The sequence below is a fragment of the Echiichthys vipera genome (genome assembly GCF_963691815.1).
Source record: "Echiichthys vipera genome assembly, chromosome: Y".
NCBI classification, from domain to species: domain Eukaryota; kingdom Metazoa; phylum Chordata; class Actinopteri; order Perciformes; family Trachinidae; genus Echiichthys; species Echiichthys vipera.
The window spans coordinates 4,392,634-4,407,883 of NC_139849.1; positions in this window are offsets into that span (position 1 = coordinate 4,392,634).

Consider the following 15,250-nt stretch of genomic DNA (forward strand, 5'->3'; position numbering starts at 1 on the left):
ACAATTATTTCCTTGTTATAACAAAGGCTATTTTATGGTGAAAGAATGCAATACGTATATAAGAATGCTAATTGGATAGAAAGGACATTGAGTTGTTTGCTGCAGTCATTTGATGTCAAAAACACTTAATGGGGATTTTTGTGAGTTGTCATGATGACAACACACGCCAGTGGGGCCGTCAAGTGTGCCACAGCTAGTTGGGAGGATGTTCTTCAGAGGAAGGTGTGAGGAGAATGGACTGTTAAACTCAGTAGCAGTGAGTCAGTGGACCATAAGCCCATTGTTCTGCTCATTTTTTGTAGCCAATGCAGCACAAAAACACAGTGATCCAGCAAGCCAGCAGCCAACCAGCATATGGCTCTGCCATGCCTCCACACCACACCAGTCACAGGACATGAGCTGAACAAAGTTGTCACTCCTTTAACCTGTGATGCCATTATTCAAGCCCACAGAAAGTAACCATGAAATGACAAATGTCAACTTGCAGTAAAGACTTCTTACTTTGAAAAATCTTTTTGCCAGGGTCTTGTGCAGACTCTCTGTCTTCCTGTTGTTCCATCCCATGGCAAGCACAGTTATCATCTCTGCTCTGCCTGTAAAAAAATATCCACACACACAAAACCCCCCAGAAAATATCAAAATTCAGAAAAGCCTACCCTCAGTCAAGCCTACCCTTTTCTGACTACACACCAACCAGCATCAGCTGTTTTACATTGCTGACAGCAATGTGGAGTTACAGTCTCTGCGCCCAATTTCGAATTCAAGAGCTCTGGCATTGCAGCTCTGAATTCTTTTTCAGACATTAAATGTTTTCTTGTCCATGCTGACATTGTGGGTGTCTCCTCCACTTTAGTCTCTGAAGATGTTGATCGAAAATAATAAAACACAAAAATTGATGTAAAGGACAGTGTATTTAAGACAGAAAAGTAATTTCCATAATGGCTTTGTTACTGCATGTGCATAAAAAAATCACGGCCACGACTTAAGTCAGTTACCTAAATTTCACATTTTTAAATGGAAACATAAAGGTCGTCTTTAAGCTATTTAAGCTATCAGATGTCAATATGTGTACCAAGACTTAGGACATCTTGAGGAATGTCATCTGTCAGCAACTCCTCCACTTCTGGGGGCTTCCTAGCGCCACACGGTTTAACTATAAACACAAAACATAATGCAAGAAACATTACTGCTGACCAACTTGTGATTAACAGTAGAACTGTATTATATTTTACTGACCAGATCGATTCTTCCTAAAGTGTTGAGCTATAATGTTCCCATGCTTGTCCCTCTTCCTCAAGGTAACTCTGGAAACTTTAGTCCCTTTCTGTTTTCTTTTCTTATCCAGATGCCATTTTAGATGAGAGAGAGAGAGAGAGAGAGAAGAAACTAACAAACAGAAGACCAAACAAAGGCTACAGTCAAAGTAAAGACAAAGAGACAAAATGACAAAACAAAAGCTATATAAGCTAATTAAATGAGTGTAACAGGGAGAAGGATTAAGAAAATGGCTCTTAAAAGAACCGTTGGATTTGTGATATATGAAGAGAGTTTTTTTGATAATAAAAAAAAATGAAGCAGGATTAGTTGCACTTCCATAAATGTTACTTATTGCCACTAAAAATAAAAATTTAGCAAAATGTAGAGTAAATTATCAAAAGAATAAAAAGAGAAATAAAACGTGTGCCTACAAAAGTTATGAGTATACTAACACTAATTAAAACTATCAGGGCTCTGTATTTGAGAAATGATTAAGTATCAAAATGCGCTCTCTAAGTTCTTACAGTGCATTTTCACCTGTTTATTACCAAAATAAATAGTTAACAGATGTCCTAATACTGACGCAAATACACAAAATCACATAAGGTAGCATTTTTTTGTCAAGGTGGCATAAATAAAAAGCGTGTTAGCATGTGCGCTAACCTTAGCGCCTTATTGATAGTTAACATACGACCTCCGTGGCATTCCCAACTGAGTTGTAACTTAAACGTCAAACTGAACTAACTTACTTACACATGATTTGCAGACAATCACCGTGATAGCTCACGCACAGAACACAACATGACCACATAAATTGAGTACACAAACGGACTTACCAATGCTACGACGTCCAGTGAAACGTGAATGCCACGCCTCCTTCTGGCGCATCACATTTTGATTGGTGCCAAAGGTTAAAGGGTAGGCGATGACGACATACCCAACACACCGTTTATTGTAGTTATGTACACGACCACTAAACTCGAAACGTGCCTATGGGTCGTAATAAGCTCCTTGATCAAACAACCTATGTGGTCGTTTTTAAGTGGAGGACAGACTGCTTACATTGGAATGAGTTGAAAGCCCCCTGCGTCGGGTTTGTACGTTTAAGGAGCGCTCCGATGAGCGCCCCGAAGAGCGCCCCGAGGAGCACTCCTCGAGCTTCAAATATCGGCGCGGACAGGCTTACATTGGAATGAGTTAAAAGCCCCCTGCGTCGGGTTTATACGTTTAAGGACTGCCCTGAGCTTCAAATATTGACGTTTAAGGAGAGCCCAAAACTTCAAATATGGACGTTTAAGGATAGCCCTAAGCTTCAAATATCGCCGCGGACAGGCTTACATTGGAATGAGTTGAAAGCCCTCTGCGTCGGGTTTGTACGTTTAAGGAGACCTTTTTAGTCAGTAACTAACGCCAAAGGCCCCTGACCAATCGTCGGTTTTTGACGCGTTGGGAGTGAGACTGTGTTGCTTAGTCATATAAATATGAGGTAGATGTAAGAATACAGGTCAAATAAAATTCACAGAAAATTAAATAGGATAAGTTAAATGTAGAGAAAATGTACAAGATAAAATATGTATGACTGTGTAAGACCCCATGGGAAAGTGCGGTTTAAGGAATTCTTTGAGTCTGGTTGGTCTGCTAAGTGTCCCAGTAAGGGAGTCGTAGATGAAGACATTTTTTATACCGGTGTCTATAGGAGATAAGGTGGTTTACAACCTCGGACCCTCCTAGGGTAATAAAACCTGGAACTCCAGGTCTCAGGACCCCGTTAACCTAAATCAACGTCAAATCTGACCGCACTTCGAACTGGAGGAGCTGTCTCTGTGAGACGGATGGACTTTCATTAATAAAACAGAACTTTGTGTAAATATTTGGAAAAACAGTTGAAGTTCGATGTTTCATCGCAACTGGCTGTTCAAAGACATTTTTGCAAGTGTGTAACAGTATATGCATTATTTGTATCTTGTTGTGATTATGTTTATGTGGTTTCAGAAGTGCAAAGTCTCTGTCTAATTCCTGAAATAATTTGTGTTTTAATAATAGGCCTGTCACTATATCCAGGAGAGTGTGATGATGTGTAGTATCTGTATCTGTTAAAACTGTCTGCCTAAAGATTTTGGTTAAATTGGATATCAGAAAGCATAATAATGGAAAATCAACCAAAGATAGTTAAATCTCAGAATTAGAATTCCGGCATAAAAAGCAGTTGATTCGTTCAGAGCCAAAGGGATGGGTTAACCCAAGACCCCACCTCTTCTTTCAACTGTGAGATAAAGGAACACAGAGGTGTCCAAATCTCTCTTTTGTGCTCTCTCTTGTCCACTCACTCACTCTGCAACTTCCTCCTGCACCTCTGACCCCCCTCTGTTCTCCCCTCTTCGTTCCCTTTGGTCTTTTGTCTAACTTTGTTAACCCAAAGTTAGCAAGAGACGTTGTTTCTTACTCAAGTATTTTCGTTTGTTAATCTTTTTTTATCGCGTGACTTTTTAAGCTTTCTACAACACGTTGTTTTAATCTTTTATAAGTATAGTTAAACCCCTCGTGCTGTCTTTGCCTTTTTGTCCGGCCGGCAAATTGCATCGAACTCGCGACTCCAGCCCCACAGAACCGATCAGAACTTTTGTCAACCCACAAACCACTTCAGAGGCAGCCACCTGAAGCACCAAGTCCAGGCCACGACGGGACTCGACGAGAGCCGCCAGTCCAACCACACAGCTGACCTAGTCTACAAACCGAGCCGAGATCCGCCAAACACCGGGACGTGGACCCACGGAAACCTGCACCGGTACTGTAAGACGCCAGGGCGACTGTAACATCAACGGCAAAGTAAGGTTGGCCTTTTAATGCAACTCTTGGTCAAACGTAGGTGACAGTTAGATTCTGATCCGAGTTCTGTTGGCAGGCTAATTAGAGCAATTTTTGGTATCCGCCAGTGATATTCTAAACAAGCCCCCCTCGAGCCTCAAGCTTATTATATCCACATTTAACCTTTTTCACTTGTCTATTCAATGTTGCACTATACTGTATTATAATCTCCTTATTATGTAGTCAAATAAATGTTTCTAACCTTATGTCGTGTGAGAGTCTTCCGTTCTGTGCAGAAAGTGTTGGTCACAGATAAAGGCTGTGGTACGAATTAACGCGTTCAAGACGAGACTGATCAAATTTAACAATCAATTACTTAAATAACTAGCAGGTATTAAACCTTCACCAAAGTTTAATAAACATCCTGTCTTAATTTGGTGTGGTGCCCTTACTTCGAGGTAAAAGAAATCCTAAATTTTAACGAGTCCAGTTAATTCATAATTAATTCAGCGACTGATATATTCTAGCCATAACAAAAGTAGGCTTAATCTCCTACATTATTATGGTGCCGTCCGCGTGAGGCCTAGCAAACCAGCCTGTCTGCAAGAACGGAACGATTATTGTCAGAATAGGTTATGTTTATTTGTTGAATGTGAGTATTGATTGAACACTACGTGTGTTGTTTTATGGTAAAGCTTCACGCTAAGCCAAAACTTTTCCACGTCGCTGAACGTGAAGAGCTTCGAGTGAGTAAATACTCCAGGCTGTGATTGTGCACATTAATAAAACCGGTTAGAACTGTCGCGCTGCGCCGAAGTTCTAGATAATAATTTCTGATCATATTGTTGTTGCTGCGCTGTGCCAGAACAAATTAATAGACAGAAATAGCCCGTTTGTTCGAGAACAGCTGACTCTGACAACCGCTGCTCGCAGCGTGAGGCTCGTGTTCCTGCATGTGAAGTAAACAAACCCACATAGCAGAAGAAAATATTCCGATCACTTGAATAAAAGTGAAAACTTGTGCTTGAGAAACGTTGTGGAAGTTCCCTGCGTTCTGAGGTCTGTTTGAAAAACCCCGCGTTCCGAGTGCGGAGGACGGCAGCTGAAAGCCGGTCTGGGTGTATTGTGAATTACTGCAAAGCTAAGCTGCTGTGAAGTTAACTCTTTAGCGTCTGTCTGAACTGACTGAAGTAGTTTGAGTGACAAGCGGCGTCATTAGAGGAGGCGGAGCCAACGAAGCTTCCAGCCGGCCTCTTTCTGGAGGAAGTGAGATTCACCACGAAGTGAGACTCACTCAGGGAGTAAGAGGGCGCGACTGCGCAAACCTAGGACAGCGCCCCGGTGGCTGGCTGTCTTAAAGTTGGAACTAGGGCCCCTAGTAGCCGAATTGAATAGTAAATTGTAAAACCCGGAAGTGGCTACATCTGGTGGTGACATTCGGTAATTACAACCTGGATCTTTGCAGTCAGCAAACTTAAGACCAGGCAATAGTGAAGCCCATTGAAGTAAACGTTATAGATAGATAGTATAGTTTTTTCTGCTTTGATTGTTACTCTTAAATAAAACTTCGACAAAATGAGTGCAAACGAAGAAAGGGACAAAAGCACTGGCAGTTCATCACCAATTAGCATGACAGACCCCAGGACCACCTGGAGACAGCCTTGGTAGACCTAACACAGGAGGTGATACCTGGTTATGTAGACACGATACGTAACACAATGCCTCCTGGCCTGGAGGGAGTTCTGTCTGAACTTTCATGCAAAGCCATAACGACACCACTGGGAGGTAAGGCCCGCGAACAGATGTTGGCATCCTTGGCTGTGGCGTTGTTTTTCAAGCTTAAACAGGCTAACCACCTGTTAGAACAGGACAAGTATAGACACAAGTTCCAAGTACTGGAGACCCAAGCCCTCAAAACGGAACTTGAGGAAACGAAGCAGTCTTTAGTAGAAACCAAAAAACGGGTTTCCGAGTTAAAAGACCACCCTGAGCAACCACAGGTTGAATCCACAGCGGAAAGAAGCAAATCTCAGCTCAAACTGAAATATGAGAATGAAGCGCTCGCTAGGCGACTTCAGTGGCGTGAGCAACAGTGCCAGGAGTCAATTGACGAGCTCAAAAAGGTAACAGCCCATGTTGTAAACCTTGACGCTCGTCACGAAAAGATAAAAAAACAGCTGGAGTCAGCTAAGGTAAAGCTGGAAACTTCTGATTTAGCTAGAGAAGCTTTGCTTACACGTCAGGAAACTAGAGTCGCTGACATGGAAAAGCTTCAACATGCTGTCGAGATGGCCCGACAGCGACAGGAATTAGCAGAGGCTGAGCTTGAAAACCTCAAGCAAAAGACATCATACCGGGAGCATATCTTGTATCGACAAGACCCCTTAGCTACCGCTCTTCGGGAGGAGGAGATAGAAACCAAACCCCCTGAGATCATTCATGAAACACCTTGGCGACACTCTCTGCCGCCCACAGCCTCTGTTTCATATTCTCAAGGTGGTTTGAAACCCCTCCAACAAGGTAGGCGCTCTCCCTCGCCTCAACCTGCTCCACCATCCAACGCGTATTAGTCTCGCGGTTTCATTGACCCGATGATTCGTGACACAAATCGCGCTGGACCCAGGACAGGCGCCTCATACAACTCGTATGACGCCACCGTCCCAAATCCTTTACCATTCTCAGCTCTAGCCCCTCCTTCACGGACTGGCATAGGGTTGGCTGATCATATGAAGGGGGCTTCTCCCCCTCAGCCTTCCCCACCTGCAACCGGCTACCCCATGCGTGGACCCTCTGACCGAGACCTGGATAAGATGGCCCGTAGATGACAAAATCTATCTGATTAGGGTGACTTCCGACCAACGCGTCAGCAAATTCATACGCGGACAACCTTCTCACATCAAAAGTGATTATGGTAACCTTTGTAAAGCTTTGAAGGATGAGTTCAAAGGCTATACACCCACGCCGGGTTTGACCAACGCCTTGACAGTCAAACAAGGTAGGCAAGAAACACCTCAGGAGTACTAAGAGCGTCTCCATACGGCGTACTTTGGGGCTAGAAATGACGTTGAGATGGAAGAAGAGTTCCACTTTAAGCAACTTTTCGTTAGGAATCTTCATCCAACAACCAGTCATCACCTTGGGATCATGGCATGTCCGGAAACCCTCAACAGTCAACAGCTACGTGACCTAGCTATGAAGGGTTTTGCCAAACAAAGACAAACAATGGTGAAACCCATGGAACCTACCGGTGTCTTGAACATCAATACTCCGTCCTCAGACCTGGAGCTGGAAGGAGCAGCAGGGGCTAAGCCAAGGCCGGCCCCAAACTCCTCACAGCCTTACCAGTCGGAAAAGCAGACAGAAAGGTTACCCCTATCAAAGATCTGACTCCGGACGTGAGCACGCACAAGCACCATGGTCAGGTAGAAACTCATACTCACAACGGTTTGACTCAAACCAGTACCCCTCGGATTTTCGTCAAGGTAGGCCTCCCCCTAACCGGTGGAAAACCTGGCAAAACCGAGATTATAGGGATTACAACAGAAATGGGTCCCGAGACTACCCCGAGCAGGGTAGACAACACCCAGAAAGACGCAGCCGCAGTCCGTCTGTCGATGAAAATACAGACGAAAAGAACAAGCAAACAGGCAGAAACAAAGAAGACAAAACCAAGGGTAAGTCTAACCAACCACAATTGGATGAAAAAGACATCAAGAGCATTAAACGCCTAATACAGGAACTGAGTTAACAGGAGAGGAAAAAGGCGGGACAGCCCAAACAGAGGTCACTCTGTTCTTCAGGGTAACCCACCTTTTCGACAGTTCTTAGGGGACCTGAAAGAAAAAGGGGTTGCAAAAAAGTTTTACCTGTCAACCACCCTTGAAAATGAGCTTGAACACAAAGCACTTCTTGACACAGGGGCAGATGTCACCCTAATGTGACAAATTACAGGGAAAGGTACGTCAATCCAACAGGAACTTGACCCTCCAACCCTGCTTGCTGGAGATTCAACCGTACTCATCCACAGGCGAAACTGTGACCGCAAAGGCGGCGATCCACTTCACCATCGGGCCTATGAGCCTCGTTCATCCGGTGTACGTCTAGGGTCCATTCCTCTTCTAATCGGCCAGGACCTTCTTAACCGCTTCGAGCCACTGCTTGATTACAAATGTTTGAAACTCTGGGCACAAGTGAGGAGGCCTCTCCCTTTGACCCCTTCCCAGGGTGCTAAACCCCTCACACCTGTCAGTCTACCGAATCGGCCTCAGACAGGTGACAAAAGCATGAAGTCGGACACCGATGACGCAACCACATGGCCTCAGGGAGAACCCTTGACTCGACGAGACAACTTCTTATGCTCATTTAAAACTCCCCTGCACTGAACACGTTTGGCCTACAGATCGTGAATGGCATCAAATTGGAGAAAACGAACGTTGACAACGCGGTTTTAGCCCTCTGGGCTGATAAATCAGCCATCAACAAAGAACTGTAAATTGTCCCAGATCTGCCAAGCCAGGTCTATGTCGGTTGTGACATACTGACTAGACTGGATGTGCAGGTGGACATGATTAACAACATCTTGTGGTCCCTGACAGGTGTCCAAGACAATGACACTGTCTATGACCCAGAAAACATGAAGTCAGGACAGACTATCCCAGAAGCCTGCCAGGTGGCTAGCAGTCGTCACATGGTGGTCCCGACCAGAACCAAAGATGTCGCTGTAGAAGTGTACATTCAACCTGGCCAACGCTTTTTAATCATTCACAGGCATTCTTTCAACCTTCCCCTTTGTTCTTTGAACTGGGGCTGTCTCTTGAAGCCACACCCTTACTAAACCTACACTCTAGGTCAGCCTACCTGCTGGTACAAAACAGTACAACAGCGGACATCCTGGTCCCAAAATCCACTTCGCTTGGTTGGATGATCAGCACAAGGTTTCATGACTTTGAGCTAAGGATTCCTGTAATAGGGCCTGCCTTGCCCCAAGATCAAGCAGCGACCGGTGTGATGTTCACTAAGCCCTCAAGAGCTATAGCCCTCTTCTCGGCAGCGGGACCTACGACAGACACTGCCTGTCGTGTTGACCTCGCTAAACGGGATGAAATGGTAATACAAACTGTCACCGTCCTCTCTATTGACTTGTCTCAAAGAACAACTTCTCCGCCATTCTTAAACAGCGTCAGACAAGAGCCCTCAGAGGCCAAACCTGACTCTATTGGGGATCCAAATGAAGTGTTCACAGCTCAGGTTGAGCAGGTGGTGGCACAAGCAGATGCCCTGACCTGTGAAGAGGAACGGGATAAACTCCGCAATGTACTTAACAAGTACAAAGCATCCTTTGCAAAAGATTCCCTCGACTGTGGTCTTACCTCCATTCACTCGGTGAGTATCCCAACCCCACCCAATGCACCGCCAGCCTTTGTACGTCAGTACAAAATCCCACTAGCCTCCTATGAACCGGTACAGGAAATCATAGATGACCTATTGGAAAAAGGCATCGTCCGTCCATGCAACAGCACGTACTCAGCACCCCTCTTGCCGGTGATAAAACCAAATGGCAAATGGCGCCTGACTATTGACTATCGCAAGCTCAACCAGCAGGTGCCGCTGTCCCGATGGCCGATGACTCAACTGGGACAGGAGCTTCCCAATGTCAGGAATGCAAAGTACTTTTCATCCATGGACATAGCATCAGGGCTCTGGACTCTGCCTGTCCACCCGGATGACCAGCACAAGCTAGCCCTTACCTTTGCAAACAGACAGTATACTTTCACCAGGTGCCCCTTTGGTTATGCCAACTCACCTGCCGAATTCAACATTTTCCTGAACAAAGCGTGCCCCGATGCGCGCAGTCGTGGCACCCTCATCTACGTGGATGACTCTGGACTCCCACTTAGAAGAAATGGAGCATGTGCTCGGACAACTAACTGCTGCTGGAGCAAGGGTCTCCCTATCTAAGTGCCAGTGGTGTAAGACCAAGGTGAACTATGTAGGTCTCCTTGTAATTTCAGAAGGAGTCAAACCGCAAACGGACCGCGTTCAAGGCATCTCGAACATCAATCTCCTACAAACATATCCGAGCTTCGCAGCTTCTTGGGAGTTTGCAACTATTCTCGCCAGTTCATAGAGAACTATGCGGACTTAGCCAAACCACTAACAGAGTTGCTTAAGAAAGACTCTCCTTTCATCTGGGATTCACCACAGGAGCAGGCCATGCAGGCTTTGAAAGAAAGGCTTTGCTCTGCTCCCTACCTGGCGTATCCAGACTGCACCAAAGAATTCCACCTGGAAGTGGGTTTCTCTGACGGCTGTATGAGTGCAGGCCTGTACCAGCTGCATGACCGCGATAAACGGGTCGTGGCCTATGCCAGCAAAACCTTACTGGCCCCCGAACTCAAATACAGCGATTGTGAAAAGGCACTACTGGCGACGGTGTGGGCTGTTAAGCACTTCTCCAACTACTTAGGTGGACAAAGGATTATCGTCGAAACCCACCACCAGCCAGTGACCTTCCTCAACAGCCAACGGATCAGAGAGGGCGTTGTGACCAACGCCAGAGTTGCGTCATGGCTGATGGCTCTCCAGAGTTTTGACATGGAGGTGTGCTATGCACAAAACAATAGAACACCCCTTGGCACCGGTCTTGCAGCCTGCCAAAGGTGCACAGGGGATGACTCCCCTGATAGCACGGTAATCTTACACCCCCAGCCTACAGAACCGTCACGTCACCACTACTTTGCATCAAAATGTCTGTGCAGGCATGATTACAGCTTACGTAGATGGCTGTTCTTTTCACCACGAAGCCACGGTGCAGGCAGGTGTAGGTGTGGCGTGGGTCGATGACAATCCATTTGAACCAGAACAGTTCAACCTGGGCTCCCAATCCTCCCAATATGCTGAAATAGCAGGCATTCTGATCACGCTCCACTTTGCAGTGCGGGGAAACCTCAAAACATTGGTCGTCTGCACGGACTCCAATTACGAACGTCTGAGCTTTTTATGCCACCTTCCCTTGTGGAAACGGATCCCTGGCTTGCGGCACCTGTACAATGCGCGGCCTTCCCTGCGCGTCGTCAAGGGGCTACTTGTTCACGTCTCCAAGGACCTCACTTCCTCTGCTTTCGTGGTTCCTAGCAGCTTCAGGGGGGTGATGCTAATGCACACCCATGACTCCCCATGCGCAGGACATAAAGGAGCCAAAGCAACATGCCAAGCACTAAAACAGGTGGCCTACTGGCCACACATGCAGGAAGATGTAGCTGACTACATCAAAGGCTGTCTCGTCTGCTGCCAGTTCCAACCATCGAACCCACTTCACAGAGCCCCCTTACAAAGAAGAGGCATTTCTTTCCCCTGGTCAAACCTCCAAATTGACTGGGTAGGACCCCTAACAAAGTCAACTAGGGGCAACAAGTATTTTCTTACCGTCACCTGTGCATTCACCAAATGGGTGGAAGCCCTTCCAGCCCCAAATGACAGCATACTGAGAAAGTATGTGGCGCTTAACCAGAGAGATTGGGACGTGAAGCTTCCTTTAGTTCTGATGGCTATCCGAGCTACCTCCCATAAATCAACGGGAATCTCTCCTTTTGAAATGATGACTGGCCGACAAATGGTACTCCCACTGCATCTGCTCTATCAACCAGGCGAGGCAAACATAGCTACAGCACACACCACTTATGAATACATGGCTGATTTGAACAAACACCTCAAGGCCACTTTTGCATTCGCTCAAGAACACTTAGAGAAAAGCGCAGAAGGACGCAAGTCGTACTACGCCCAAAAAGCGTCCCACGGCGAACTCCAGGTGGGAGACAAGGTGTGGTACTACATCTTTGCTCCACCGAACAGAAAGGACAACCAGGGAGCCAGGAAACTTACTCGCAAGCTTCTCCCTCACTGGGCAGGTCCTTATGTAATCACAGACAAACTCTCTGCCGTGGTTTACCAGATCAAGGTTAGCAGAGGTCAGAAAGAGCCATGGTTTAAATGGGTACATAGAAACCAGATTAGACCACACAAAAACCCCATGGGACTTGCAGGGGACGCCAACGCCTCTATTTAGGTCATAAAAAGGGATAAAACACCTAAAGCACCAAAGGTGCCAATAGCGAGAAGAAAAAGAAAACGAAATCGCAGAACTATTATTAATTTTTGTTTTTGTTGTGTTGTTTGCAAATTCATAGAAAATTGATTGAAGGTTCATCTCAAAGCCACCCAGCTGAAGTACTGGACACTTCAGGGGGGTAGCCGACAGACTAAAATTATATATCTAATCATGTGTATTCTTCTCGCCAGGATGACCTGGCTGCTGACACTCCTGATGCTCGGCCTGGTGACCACTGCTGTTCTTCCTGAGATAACAGAACCAGGACCGAACTCCGGGATTGTTCTTAGAGAACAACCGGGGCTGCTGATCACTAATTGCCGTCTGTACACACAGAAAGTGTTTGTCAGACTAAACCCCCACGACGTATGTCGGAAAAACGTGCCGACCACGGTAGAACTCACTAGCTGGGCAGGTCTACAATGGAATGAAGATGTGGTCATGCATGCCGAAGCAGATGTGACCCACATGCTGCAGCAGCTGCAGAAGTTCACCATCACTCAGTCTGAACTGAGCGGGTTTAGCCGTCAACCCAAGCGGTTTATCGGCGGACTCCTGACGGCGGCTGCTGTCGTGGGCCCCCTTTTTGGATTGGGACTTTCCTCAGTCAACGCAGTCAGCCTGTCCACGGTAAAACGGCAAGTGGGTGAATTACAGGCTGAAATACCAGACCTCAGAGCACAGGTTAACCGACAACAGCTCGAGTTACAAGTGGTAGGACAATCATTGAAAGGAACCATCCTCTTGGTGAACACTCACAGCGAGGCCCTGAACAAGACCATCCGCGCCGTAAACTCTCTCCTGTCAGTTGTTTCGGTTGATCATGCTCACATTCAACTAGTTACCCTGCTGATGAACGACATGCTTAGAGACATAGGATCGTCAGTGGATAGCTTAGAAATGGGTAAGATTCCCCCATACCTCATTCCCCTTTCTCTGGTGCAGAACATTCTGGCAACCATCACTAGGGACGCAGTCACCCCTCTTCAGGCCCATTTAGCATACTCGCTAGGTAGTGCTGTTCCCATTTATGTCAATCCAGAACAGAGAGAGATAGGGTTCATCATCAACCTCCCTATCATTGCTGCTGAGAACATTTACAGATTGAAGGACGTGGTGAATGTGGGATTCTGGCAGGGCAACACGCACGTTAAGGTGCAGACCCCGTCACTCATCGCCTACCACGATAACAACCCAGAACTGTATTTGGCCCCGAATTTGAGGATGTGCACCCTCACGAAGGACATTCACTACCTTTTTCCCAGTAAGCCGTTTTTACGGGACAACACAGACGGAATTTGTGAACTAAAAGCCATGACTATTGACTCTCGTTGCCCAACAACCGTTACACCCAGATCCCAAATCACCACGACTCAGGCCGAAATTGTAGGAGGACGTTGGTTGGTTAACACACCAGTAAGGACAGCTACTCTGACTTACGACCAGCATGACACTGCCACCCGCATAATTCTACCCGACCAGACATTATGGATCAGCGTACCAAAGAACGCCATCCTACATGTTGATGACGTGGCTCTCTACTACTTAGACTCGGACCAATACGAGAGCGAGATTGAGGTTTCTGAGTTCTTCAAAAAACATACTCTAGAACTCAGCCCAGAGACCATTCAGCAAGTGCACTACGAAGGGACTAGGACCATTGATCCGACACCGGTTGATGATGTACTTAAAGAAATCTCCTCTCAAAAGAAAGACCCTATCCAGCCCATCACGTATGCCTGGTCGACCCCTGACTCAGTGCTCGCAGCCGCGGTAGTATTAGGTTATTTTGTAACTTTCGCCATGGCTTTCTTCTACCTCAAACGCACCCAAAGCTTACAATGCAAGCTCAGCAAGTGTACCAGAGGGTTAGCAAAGATAGTTAGACGCAGAGGGACAGAACCAAATTATCCTCCCGCCAGACTCCGTGTAGTGGAGGAAGGGAGCGATGAGTCACATGAGATTTTTGCCCAGACCCCCTCCGTTTTCTAGCAGATTGCGAATAACCGAAGAAATCGGTCTACAGATAGCCAGGTTTCTTTATTAACGGTATGCCCCTATCTTTCCTTATTCCTTTTTACCTTTACAAAATTAACACCAACGTTTAACCATGAGCTGTGCCATAACCATTTTTGCCTCCTCCATGACCACGGGGAGAACTTCCCATCGATGACCAGCGGAGCCCTTCCACGAGGCCCTTCACGACTTCTCGAGCCAAAGGTTCTTAGTCCTTTGCTCGACAACAGGGGGGAATTGTAGGACCCCATGGGAAAGTGCGGTTTAAGGAATTCTTTGAGTCTGGTTGGTCTGCTAAGTGTCCCAGTAAGGGAGTCGTAGATGAAGACATTTTTTATACCGGCGTCTATAGGAGATATGGTGGTTTACAACCTCGGACCCTCCTAGAGTAATAAAACCTGGAACTCCAGGTCTCAGGACCCCGTTAACCTAAATCAACGTCAAATCTGACCGCACTTCGAACTGGAGGAGCTGTCTCTGTGAGACGGATGGACTTTCATTAATAAAACAGAACTTTGTGTAGATGTTTGGAAAAACAGTTAAAGTTCGATGTTTCATCGCAACTGGCTGTTCAAAGACATTTTTGCAAGTGTGTAACAGTATATGCATTATTTGTATCTTGTTGTGATTATGTTTATGTGGTTTCAGAAGTGCAAAGTCTCTGTCTAATTCCTGAAATAATTTGTGTTTTAATAATAGGCCTGTCACTATATCCAGGAGAGTGTGATGATGTGTAGTATCTGTATCTGTTAAAACTGTCTGCCTAAAGATTTTGGTTAAATTGGATATCAGAAAGCATAATAATGGAAAATCAACCAAAGATAGTTAAATCTCAGAATTAGAATTCCGGCGTAAAAAGCAGTTGATTCGTTCAGAGCCAAAGGGATGGGTTAACCCAAGACCCCACCTCTTCTTTCAACTGTGAGATAAAGGAACACAGAGGTGTCCAAATCTCTCTCTTGTGCTCTCTCTTGTCCACTCACTCTGCAACTTCCTCCTGCACCTCTGACCCCCCTCTGTTCTCCCCTCTTCGTTCCCTTTGGTCTTTTGTCTAACTTTGTTAAC